Genomic DNA, 13,218 nt, shown 5'->3' with positions numbered 1-13,218 from the left:
CTTTTTAGAAGTAGACGCTGTCAGGAAGCAGCGGTCCATTAGAGCATCCATTTTTATTCTGATAACACACCATTCGACTCCAATCAAGTGATTTTAGAACATACTGTACAATTTATGCATCTCGTCATACGCTTTAATGCTGCTCCTCTTAAATATTCACAGAAATCAAATCTCTAACACAGGTTTGTTTTGTTTGATTTTTCCACGGTGCTTGTTCCTCTGTTTCCACTCCTCATTAGAGCTCTTTGTTTTAACATTTTATTTCATTTAGTTTGTTTCAGCTGATTTGAAAAAGATGAAAATTGGCTGGAAAGAAAAGAACAGATTAGATTATGAAAACTACTACTTGCTGTCTTTTTTATTGGTGATTTGTAATTACTTTGAGGAACCCTGGCCGATCTCATCTTCGTGGGAGAATAAAATGAGCTCAGGCTGATGTACTATTCTGTGTTTCTCCTCAGAAATGTGAGAAACCTTGTTACTGCTCATATTGGTTATAGAAGCTCCGACCTTCGTAGCTGTGGCACTGCGGTTATTGAGGATGATGAAGGGAAATGTGAATGAATGGCAGAAACATTGAACGATAACCAACCTGATGAAGGTCTCTGCAGTGAAACACTGTTCCTGGTAACGACGCTGTAGTTGCAGAGTTCAAGAGTTTACAGTCGTCTCCTACGCTCCTGTCAGCGTGTCCTCAGGTGAGCTGGAGCTCTGCTGCCCAATGGACTCAATGTAGGGTGTTAGACATCATGCACACAGACTGTTCATGATTCTGTTCATCACACAGGGGTGGTGTCTGACACAGTAAGGCCCCTGGGCTCATACCTGTTAAAGGCCCCCCAACCTTTCGACACAGGAGAACATGCAGTTGTTTCATGTCTTTTTGTTGTTGTTCTGCTGCCTCTTTATGGTCTGTTGTATCAAGCGGCAACCTCCAGGGATGACGAGTGAAGCTAATGTGGAAGTACCAAAAACTGCAGTTCGTTGAATGGCCACTTGAGGCAGGCTCCAAAAGCGAGTCAATCCCCATAGACCCCCACGTTAAGAAATAAACATGTTTACAGCCTGGTACAAAAAACGGTTTTGGTCTCTGTAGCTAATTTCCCCTTTCATGACAACTGTACGGGGGGTGAATTTTTTTATAACTCATCCGTTTAAAGCTATAGTTGGTAATGTTGGAGAGCTAGCAAGATTGGAAAGCGGCACCTCCTCTAAGCTCCACCCCCTCCTCCCCCTCCTGTCAGTGCTCCGTCCAAAGCCACGGCCCCACAAGCTTGAGCGCGCATCCTGCAGTAGGAGTCAGACTCAGCAGGGCAGAGGAGAGCCGAGTAAAATAACAAATCCCCCCAAAGCAAACAAATAATTACCTGTCCAACAGAAAGACAGCAACCTCTGCATCACTTCTCAGGCCCTTCAGCTCCCTCAGTTGTCTCCACCGTTCAAAAGCTGCACTGATGTTGACGTCTGGTTTGTCCTCACGCTTTATCCAAAGCCTTTTTCGTCGCAGCCTTTTCTGCCTCTAACTTTCCTTTCTCAGCCTGTTTAGTGGGGCGAGCTGTTACAAGTAACACTGGAAGTGATACTTTTGGCTGCATTTTCTCTGCCATTGTTCAGCAAACTCCTGCTAACTCGGTATTTCTGCTGAGCAGTGTGCTGAATATTTCCAGCAATGGTGACATGTGATGAGTGCACGCAGGGAGGAGGGAGGGAGGGACAGAGGGGGGCTCGGGCAGGACGAGACATGAAGGCATCTGATTGGTTCTTTCCATTCGCACCGAATGGCAGGGATTGGTCAGAGTTTTTACAGGCCTGCAGCCACAGAGGTCGGATTTTTTCCATTCCTTTTTCTGAACACATTATGTATTGACTACTCTCAGGATGGAAGGACCATTTCACCCAGTATAACAAGAAGTGTTTCTGAACAGGATTACCAACTATAGCTTTAAATCTTATTAAGGCCTAAAGTTGTGCATAATTAAGGGCGTGGTCACTTTGAGTGACAGGTGGCGCCATCTCGGGTGGCTAACTAGCCAATGGCTGTCTGCTAGGCGTCATCTCAGCTAATTCGCAAGTCATTGAACCTGACGTCTCAGCCGTGTTTGTGTCTTTNTTGTGCATAATTAAGGGCGTGGTCACTTTGAGTGACAGGTGGCGCCATCTCGGGTGGCTAACTAGCCACTGGCTGTCTGCTAGGCGTCATCTTAGCTAAGTCATTGAACCTGACGTCTCAGCCGTGTTTGTGTCTTTTGGATATTTTGTTTCGTGAGGGAGCTGGCACCAAGCGGGAGCATGAGTGGGAGCAGCCAACACCACAGGGCTAGTCAAAGTGGAGTAGCTTGTTAGCCTAACTTGTTAGCCTTAGCTAACTTAGCAGCTTCGAGTGAGGTGGGCGTGTTTAAGCAACCAGGCTTCATTTGGCCCGCCTCTTTGCCCATTTTTGTTTGGCCGGGAGTTGGGCGGAGTCAGGCACTGACAAGATGGCGACGGCCAGAGCTGCCTACTTTGAGCTTCAAACCCGCTCCTCAGAAACCAATGGGTGACGTCACGGTGACTACGTCCATATTTTTATACAGTCTATGGTTTGTATCTTTTTTGTGGTCCATTGTTTCTTTGCTGTTATCTTAAGTGTCTTTGTGGTGATTTTATATGTTTTTGTTACTGTCTTTTTTTTTTAACTCTTTGTAGATGTTTTCCCAACTCTTTGCTGTCATTTTGTGTCTCTTTGTAGTTGTTTTGTGTATCTTTTCGTGGTCTTTTTGTCTTTCTTTGCTGTTGTTTTATGTCTCTGCCTTCATTTTTGCATGCCTCTGTAATGGTTTGACTGTCTCTGCATTCATTTTTATCTCTGTGGTCATTTTGTGCCTCTTTGCTGTCGTTTTTAAATGTCTCTTTGTAGGCATTTTGTGTCTCTGAAGTCATTTTATGTATCTTTGTGGTCATTTTGTGCCTCTTTGCTTTCATTTTTATATGTCTCTTTGTGGTCATTTTGTGTCTCTGAAGTCATTTTATGTCTCTTTGTGGTCATTTTGTGTCTCTGAAGTCATTTTATGTCTCTTTGTGGTCATTTTGTGTCTCTGAAGTCATTTTATGTATCTTTGTGGTCATTTTGTGTCTCTGAAGTCATTTTATGTATCTTTGTGGTCATTTTGTGTCTCTGAAGTCATTTTATATCTCTTTGTGGTCATTTTGTGTCTCTGAAGTCATTTTATGTATCTTTGTGGTCATTTTGTGCCTCTTTGCTGTCGTTTTTTAAATGTCTTTTTGTAGGCATTTTGTGTCTCTGAAGTCATTTTATGTATCTTTGTGGTCATTTTGTGCCTCTTTGCTTTCATTTTTAAATGTCTCTTTGTGGTCATTTTGTGTCTCTGAAGTCATTTTATGTATCTTTGTGGTCATTTTGTGCCTCTTTGCTTTCATTTTTAAATGTCTCTTTGTGGTCATTTTGTGTCTCTGAAGTCTTTTTTATGTCTCTTTGTGGTCATTTTGTGTCTCTGAAGTCTTTTTTATGTCTCTTTGTGGTCATTTTGTGTCTCTTTGCTTTCATTTTTAAATGTCTCTTTGTGGTCATTTTGTGTCTCTGAAGTCTTTTTTATGTCTCTTTGTGGTCATTTTGTGTCTCTGAAGTCTTTTTTATGTCTCTTTGCGGTCATTTTGTGTCTCTTTGCGGTCATTTTGTGTCTCTTTGCGGTCATTTTGTCTGTCTTTGTAGTTGTTTTACTGACTCAGCAGTTGTTTTCTGGGGTTGTTTTTATCTCTGTAGTTGTTTTGTGTCGTTCACCATCTCTGTGTGTTCATTTTGTGTTTCTTTGCTGTTGTTTTGTGTCTCTTTGCATTCATTTTGTGTGTCTTTGTAATGATTTCACTGTCGCTTTGCAGTCGTTTTTATCTTTGCTGTCATTTTGTGTCTCTGGGGTCATTTTTTCTGTCTTTGTAAATGTTTTATTGACTCATTACAGTTGTTTTATCTCGGGTCATATTGTGTGTCTTTGTTGTGGTTTTGTGTCTCTGTAGATGTTTTACATCTCTTTGCATTCATTTTGCATGTCTTTGTCGTTGTTTTACTGACTCATCACAGTTGTTAATATCTCTGTGGTTGCTTTCAGTTTGTGTCTTTTCATAGTTTTGCAGTTTCTTTGTTGTTGTTTTTTGTCTTTCTGCTGTTTTTACTGTTTTTGTGTCTTTGCAGTCGTTTTTTTTTTTTTTCACTTTGTGGTTATTGTTTGCATCTTTGTAGTTTGGTGTCTTGGTCTCTTTGCAGCTGTTTTATGTCTCTTTCTGGTCATTTTCCATATCTATGTGGCTGCTTTGTGTTTGTTTGCTGTTGTTTTCTCTTTATAGTCATTTTGAGTGTCTTTTTTTTGTCGTCATACGTTTTTTTTGTGTTTCATTGTAGTCCTTTTTATTTCTGTGCTGTTTTATGACTCTGTGGTTCTTTGCAGTTGTTTTGTGTCATCATCCTGTCTCTTTTCTGTTTGTAGTCTTTGTGTATCTCTTTTTAGTTTTTTGAGTTTCTGTGCTGTTTATTGACCCTGTTCTGTGACTTGGAGCGTCTTTGCGGCCGTTTTGTGTCATAAATCGTCTCTTTCGCGTGTCTTTGTAGTTGTTTTTCATCTCTTTATAGTCGTTTGTGTTTCTGTGCTGCTTTATGACTCTGTGTGGTCATTTTGTGTATCTTTGTTGTTGTTTTGTGTGTCTTTGTGAACATCTGATTGAAATGATAACAGTCACTTCAAACATAGACACAGTAGTGTGGGCTCCTTGAATTCTCGGACCCCCTGGGTGGTGCTCAGTTTTCCCTATAGGTTATCTTACTATGATCACACAGCGAGACATAAGCATGTCAGTGCTGATCCTCTGTGATGTCTGTGCATGTGGAAATGTGTCTGTAGAGATTTAACAGCATTAAATGGCCTCCATGTTCAGTTCTTTGGCCTTTTGAGGATTCAAATACTGACTGTACGTGCATCATTTAAATGCAGCTCAGATAGTTGTGTTCACACTTCAGCCATTAGCTCGCGGCCTCCTCCATTATGCACAGTTATCATTATTAAAAGATTCTTTCAAACATCTTTTGTGGCTTCTAATGGAAGAAAGTACCTCTAATGCATCGCAGCACATCTCTCAATCAGCTGTTAGGAAAGCATCTAATTTTCTTAGATGGCCCTCATTCTCTATCTGGCCTTTAATGCCAGAACACAAATACTGATTTCATTAGCTTTCTAAGGAGAGTCCAATATGGCAGATTGTACTGTGAAAATTGGAACTAGACTTTGTGCATTTGTGCTTTAATAGCTCCATTATGCTCCTGTAACTTTTTAATGACAATACCACCGTCAGGGAAAGTGACGTTATGAAATAAAAGCATCATCAGGAAAAATGACATTATGAAATAAAGACAGACTGTTAAAATGAAAGTGACATTTTCATAATTGGTAAAACTCACCATGAAAATGAAAGCTGAGTTTTTCTCATTTCTTCAATTATTTTACAGATTTTAGTACTTTATATCTTTTGCACGATTTATCCATATTATTATTTCTATATATCCTTTTTATGTATTTTATATGAAACACTGGGCGCCCATACTGTTGGGCAGCAGACAGATTATCAGTCACTTGGCACGGCGGCTGTTATTAGATTCATAATAGTTACTCTTCGATGATCGCCAATAGTTAAAAGTTGAAAACAAAATCCTGAAGCTGAAAAAAGTCTTTGTCATGTGTGCTGATTTGATTACATTTCTTGATGGAAGTTTGTTGCACATGACGTATTCAGTGACCAGAGATAATTTCTGTTTCTGCTTTGATAAATGTAATTTTATTTTGTTTTTTTAAAGAAAACACGCCTTTCAAGTCTGCTTGTAGGTTAAAGGGTTCTGAGGACATTTGAAATAAATACAAAATACGATGATTAAAAGTTGAACGTCCCTCCTCTAAGCCAATAAATCAATAAATAAATAAGCAAATAAGTAAATTACTGCCCCATGGTGGTATGCCTCCGCCCCCCTAATATAATGGTAGGGGAAACACTGAAATGTCATCACTTCATTATTTTATCCCGTTAGACATTTGTCTTTGTCTTCATCTGCATGTTTCATAAAAGCAGCCCAAAACTAACCCTAACCCTAAGTTTAGTCAGAATTAGTGTATGGATTCTTGAGTTATGGCCAAAAACATATTTTGTGAGGTCACACTGACCTGAACCATTGACCTCAACCATCAAATCCCAGTCAGTTCATTTTTAAGTCCAAGTGGGCGTTCGTGCTAAATTTGAAGAAATTCCCCACGTGTTCTTGAGATATTGCATTAAAGAGAATGAGAAGGATGCAAGGTCACAGTGACCTTTGACCACCAAACTCTAATCAGTTAATCGTTTGAGATGTTGTGTTCATGAGAATGAGACAAATGTGGTCACAGTGACCTTGATCTTTGACAAACGACCAACAAAATTTAATCAGTTTCACCTTGAAGTTGAAGTGAACGTCCGTGCCAAATTTGAAGAGATTCCCTCCCTCAAAGAGATAATGCATTTATGACAATGGGACGGAAGTACAGACAAATGAATAGACGGACAACCTGAAATCATGATGCCTCCGGCTACGGCTATCGCCTGCACCAGGGCATCAAAATACGACCCCAAATCATAGACATGCTAACTGCTGCCAAAATGATGGGTAATTTCAGGTAGAGTTTTTACTTGACATAACTATGATGGCAGATTCTCATGGGGTTAAAATCACAGGCGACCTCTGCAGTTATTACAAAAACTAAAGAACCCTAGGAGATACTAGTCTGTGATACTAGACAGGTGAGTCTGCATCGTTAAGTCCAAGATAATGTTTGTGCTAAATTTGAAAAAAATTCCCTAAAGGCTTTCATGAGATATTGTGTTCACGAGAATGAGACAGATTGACCAACCGAAAACATAATGCCTCTGTCAAGAGGCGTAAAAACTACTTCCTCCCCAGTGCGTAAAATATTATTTGGAGTGCCTGCCTCGTTTTGCACCTCTCATAAATAAGGAACAGTCCCTAAACTGTTTTAAACTTGGTGATTATGTCCTCTCCTCGACCTTCACATCCTGCCATCAGTGAGTCTCTAATGTGTCCAACACTTCTGTACTATAGTGTGTGTAATGACACAGTTACTGTATCCGCCTCTAGAGGCCGCCAGGGGACATTTGTAGACCTTACAGTTTTCTAACTTTATTCTACACATCAAAATGTGTCCATTTCCAACAACTCATTGCCTCCCAAAAATTAGCATTTCTTTCTAGTGTGGCTTCTCAGAAGTTTTCCCAAAGATTCAAAAGCTTCCCCTGAGAGTTAATCAGACGAGCCGTGGTGGTTTCAGCGAGCATACAGTCGAAACTTCTGCAATGGGTTCATCTGCATGTTTCATAAAAGCAGCCCAAAACTAATTACATGTCCTGTTGCTAACTTCCTCCTCGTTCCCCCTGTGAGCCAGGAATGTGTGACCTTTAATGACTCCAGCCTGCCCCCGGCTCCGTACGTGATTACAGATAGCTAGTTATCCTTGAATCCTGGGTGTTAAATCTCTCTTCTGCGGTGCCCCATGTTGTTGTGTTTTCAGGCAAAGGATTTTATCGGAGGGGAGCAGGATGATGGATATGGTCCATTCCCAGGATCCCCTGCCCAGGGAACGTATCATCAGTGTCAGCCTTTGATAGCAACTCAAGGTGATGGGTGTCAAGGTCTAACGCAGTGGCGGGAGGGAGGAAGGTGTGGGATCAGAGCAGTAATGGTGTCCTCATCCTGACGGAGTCTGCCTGTGGCTCATCACGGCCTCACTCTGTGGCCGGACATCACTTAGCTGTGGACTCTGTACGCTGTTAAAGAGGAGGTGTCATTTTTAATACTCCTTTGTGTCTGTGACAATTAAACCATGAATCTGACACTTTCATCACACACACACACACACACACACACACGCACACACACGCACACACACGAGCAGGAAGTTTAGTGTCTGGCCCAAGGACACTTTGACGGAGCACATGGCTGCTGATGGATGCAACACTGTCTGTAACAGACTGAAGTGAACCTGCGGCTCATCTCGTCCTGCAGGACAGACTCTGCTTCACTGTTTTATATTTGTACACCTACAGTTTGTTATTATCTCAGAGCAGTCTGACGTCCTCCATGCAGATCTGCTGAGCACTACAAACACACAAGCTCTCTAATAACAGTCTGAGCCCAGCGCCAGTGATGATGCTGTCGAACAAATCCTACGATTAAACATGTTCATTTACCACCTTTTTTATTAACAATAAAAACAGACTAAAACTAAATAAAATAGCCAATGAAACAAGCAGTATGTCAGAATGTACTATATTTTTTGTCAACTAATAAAAAACTCAGACCTTTTCTGCTTGTAAGACATCAAAACAACATCAGTATCCATGGTAACTGTACACAATATCATACATGAGACATACCCTATATGACGTGGACCTGCCAATGTGCTTTCAGTCCGCCTTGGACCCATTCATAGAGAATCCAGTCTGCAGCGTAGGTCAGACACTTCACTGATAAACCAGAGAGTTGTAGAGTTTCTCTCTTTGTGTCTTTAAATACGTGTTTACTGCACACGTGGCCTTGATCCCAGTAACAAAGGGGAAACACTAGGTTTAAACACAAAGTTAAAACTTATTTATTAGTGGATGGTTTTTATAATACATGGTTTCATCACCCCCTTCTTTCCACACTCATGCTATCTGCAAAATAATAAGAATATTAAATTAGGATATCTAAAACAATGTCTGCATATTTTAGTGCTAAACTTTTTGAAGAAACCTCACTAAACCTTCAACTTCTGTAGCACAGTGCTCTGTGCAAAAGAAGTTAATGCACAACTCTGTACAGCCATTTAAATGTGTAAAGAAACTTAACGTGTGAAGGAAGTGACAAAACGGTAACACTGACTGTGTTACGGCACTACAAGGTGTAGTGATAAAATGTCGCTGCACCTAAATGAACAAGTGAGGCGCCCTCACTGTATAAAAGTCAGTCTGGAGCTCCGTGTACGTCTGAACACTGAACAGTTTTTGGTAAATGTTCTTCTGTCCAACCTGTCTGTGAGGAGAGTCCGTCATAATGTGATTTCACTGAAAGTGATGAGGGACAAAATCTACTGACCTGGTTTTAATGTAGAAATACATTCCTACGTTCAGTCAAAGCTAATATGAAGCTTCAGCAGTCTGAGTTATTCAAATCAATCATCTTCAGAAGTTATTCTTTTTGTACTTAATTCCCTCTTTGTAGGACGATTCCTCCGTCGGCTCAGCATGGGAACTCTGTCGGGGAAACAAAGAGGGAATTTGAGACTAAACCCACTGTAACTTTGTGAGAAACCCACTTGATTTGAATGACTCAGACTGCTGAAGCCTCACATGAACTCCAGCTTTACTTAATAATGTATTTCTGCACGGAGCGAGGACTGTGCTTTCTGTCCCCATCACTTTAATTGGAATTGTGTTAAGAAGGGACGCTTCTGCGGCCGCTATGGACAGGAAGAGTGATTACAGCTCCTGAAAGCTGTTTGCAAAGCTTCACATCGGATACTAAATGGACCTTGTAGTGCGATTGTTTTCTGACAAATTCATAGTTTTCTCCATAGATTTATCGTGTTTCTGACATCGTTCCTTTTCTCTTATCTGAGCATCTGCGTAAAGTTGACTCTATTATAGATGGAAGTTTTGTCTCTAAAATAAAAGATGAGAGTTTATTTGAATAGTGTCTGATACCTAAACACAGAGAGTTCAACAAGTGGTCGATGACGTCCAGAGAACAAACTAATCAGCTCTTATTTGATTTGTAATCAAGTCCAAAGATGGACTCTGTTAAATACAGATGTTGAGAACATTATAGAGTTCAGCCACATCAGGACGTTAGGTCACTAATAACAACATGATTCATTACCTGTCAGAATCTGTTTCAGTTTGTCTTTCAGCTGCTCACAATAATTATGATTGTGTTGTATTAGTGAGGAATTCCAGATGGGACAGTTTGTCCAAAGGAGCATTTGAGAAACGGCCAAAAACCAAAACAGGTTTTTCTGAGCAGTCTTGAGTTTGCAGATGTAGAACGTTTAATTTCTTGAGACGTGGTGCTGGTTTGAGTTCAGCTTTTCTGCAGCTGAACTATTTTATTTATGGAGTTTTGTACGTTCTTCCCCCTCAACCCACAGAAATGTACAGTAGTGGGTAGAGTACTGAAAGACTAAAGTTCCTCGGCCACTTAGTCTGCAAGGTGTCTCAGTTTTGACTCATGTTTCTTTTGTGAAGACCCACAGTACTCACACCAGGTAGGGGAGAAGGTGAACGAGGTTTATTAAGAGTGCAAAAAAAAAGAAAAGCAAGCCAAGTCATCCCAAATTTACATCTCGTATGGCCCACTACTGACTCGATGTCCTATTTCTATAAATGCTCACCATATTACCCATTGTTAAACACTTTAACGCTGCATAAGATGATCAAAACCCACACAGACTTCATGTCGACTTTGTGCGCACTAAACCGCCTCAGAGCTCCATACCTGTCTTAAATAACTTATGCCCGTATTCTGACAGAAATAAAGTAAATATAAACACAACTTCAGCATAGTCCACCATGATACACTATTCAAAAGATACAGAAACTTAGATGTTATCAGAACCTATATGATATGTCATAACACTGGTCAACACTTGCACAACAGGCGGGGTGTGTTTCTCATCTGCAGAGCTCCAGACTGCTACTTTTTAAACACAGTTTGCGACCATGGAGCACCACTGCTCCTTGCAGATATTATCTGAACTGTGCAGCTGTCAGTGTGTTTCCTGCTCACAGTGAAAAAAAAAACAACACAATTTAAAGGTGCTGCAACTATAGTTTAACTTTGTGCTAACTGCTAACAGCTAACTGTTGACCGGAAGCTTCAAGTTCACAATGAGATCATCAACACTTCCTGCCCGAGACGAGCCGGGTGCTTCAAAGTATTTGGTGAAACTGTGCTGATTTTATTGATCTATAGTACTGGATTAAAATACACACAAATGTATGGGAGGAAAAGTGTACTTTTTAAGGGAATGTGGTCGAGTAAAAGTGAAAGTTGACAGAGATACAAAAACTCAACTAAAGTGCAGATACTATAAAAAATACTTAAGTATTGTACCAAAGTATTATCACTTTGGTACATGACACCACTGGGTTTAAATGGCAAATGTAGCAGAGTTAAAAGTAGATTACTGGCTAAAAATATACTTGAGTAAAGAGTAGAGGACAGCTTAAAAAAAGTACTTTTACTCCTGTATGTTGCCAGTATTCTTCACTCCCCACGCATGGAGATAGAGATGTACTGAAAGTGACGTTAAAGGCAGAAAATCAGTTTCCACATGAATTGAATATCTCGGGCACATTTCAGGCAGCGAATGATAAACAGCCTTTTTCATCTAACCAGATTTATGGAGTTATATGGGTTTCAGCTGACAAAAGCAGTATTCAAATGCATTGTCTCCCATTGTGATTCGGAGCGGATACGCTACTTCTGTAAGAGATTTGCAAGAATCACTGTCCATTGTGATGCCGGCTTGTTTCTATCAATCTTTATCAGGCTTACAGCTCCTATAAATACTGCTAGCCTTAAATAGCAATTTGCCAGTTTGATCAGTTAAGAGCTTTTGACAGCAATGTCATTGAGCAACTTTAGCGAGATGCAGCGGGGATCACTCCGCTGCCCTCATTGATACTGTACTCTGTTGGTGGGATTAGCTTCAAATCCTCTCCCTCTCTAAAATCCTCTGTGGGGAGCGCAGTCATTGAACCTGCTGTAACGGAGCCCTCTTCTATTTTTATTCCTTTTGCTCTTAGTCAGCCTTGGTGCGAAACATCAAAGCACATTTTTCGTTCAGCAAAAGGAAAACCAAACCTCTCATATATAACTGGTTCACAGCTGAATTAATTATTCATTCAGATTACCGTTCACCAGCACCAACAACAGGAAGATAGGACGAGACACACAAACACGAACACAAATTCTCTCAAAGTGCTTCAGAAAAGTGAAGGGCAGATAATGAGAGCGTGTTTTCAGTCTGCTTAAAAAGCTCTCACCTCCCGAAAAAACTGCCCGACAGAGCACAATGTGGAGGTTTACTGCACGGTCCGACTCCAAGGTGTTTTTAAGCAGATTAGTTGGTGTTTTGAAGCAGATAAGAATACAGATTAGCAGACTTTCTCTGAGGCGGAGTTAAGAGTTCAAGCCTGTAGTGTCTCCGACGCGTAATTGGGCTTCTGGCAAGACAAACAACATCATACAGACTCGCAATCAATGAGGTGCAGATATGCAAAGCACATTTGAATTAAACAATGCAAAGTGCTGCAGGTGGAGGTAATGGTGTGGTCTATCAGGGACATTTAAACAGGATTAAAGCACATAAAATGGATGAGTCGACAGCTCCTCAATGGACACAGTTTTAACTGTGAGTTTGTCAGAGACAGAGAAAGTACCATTATTTAAACCATTAATGTTGAACAACACCTGAACGAGCAATTTAAAGGTTATCCTCCGCTTATCCACATCACTGTCTCCTGAATGATAGCATGTGAGCAGACAAGGTGTGTTTCTCATTTGCAGGGCTCCACACCGCTTCCATTTAGTCACATTTTTGTGACCATGGAGCACCACTGCGACTTGCAAATAGTACCATTATGTGAGCTGTAGAGCTGTTGGTTTCACAGTTAAAGGTGCCACGAAAACAGTTTAACTTTATGCTAACTGCGAACAGCTAACTGTCGAACAGAAGCTTTACATTCAACATCAACACTTCCTCCCCGAGATGAGCTGGGTGCTTCAAAATAAAAGCACTAATGGTTCTGTTTTGATTTATTTAATTATAACAGCACTTTATTTTACTTTATTCTACCTTTATTTCATCTAATATTTCTTTATTTCAGTCGTCTGCAGTAGGTAGGCAATAGCAGTGACTGAAGGGCATTGTGTTTTTGGGCTGTCTGTCCGTCTGTATGTTCGTCCCATTCTTATAACACAGTATCTCAAGAACGCCTTGAAGGAATGTCTTCAAATTTGGCACAAACGTCAAGGTCACTGTGACCTCACAAAACATGTTTTTGGCTATAACTGAAGATTTCATTCACTAATTCTGACCAAACTTGACACAAATGTCTAACAGGATAAAATAATGAAGGTCAAAAGGTCAAAGG

The sequence above is a fragment of the Epinephelus moara genome, chromosome 14 (genome assembly GCF_006386435.1).
Source record: "Epinephelus moara isolate mb chromosome 14, YSFRI_EMoa_1.0, whole genome shotgun sequence".
Lineage (NCBI taxonomy): Eukaryota > Metazoa > Chordata > Actinopteri > Perciformes > Serranidae > Epinephelus > Epinephelus moara.
Note: the sequence above shows the minus strand (reverse complement) of the source record.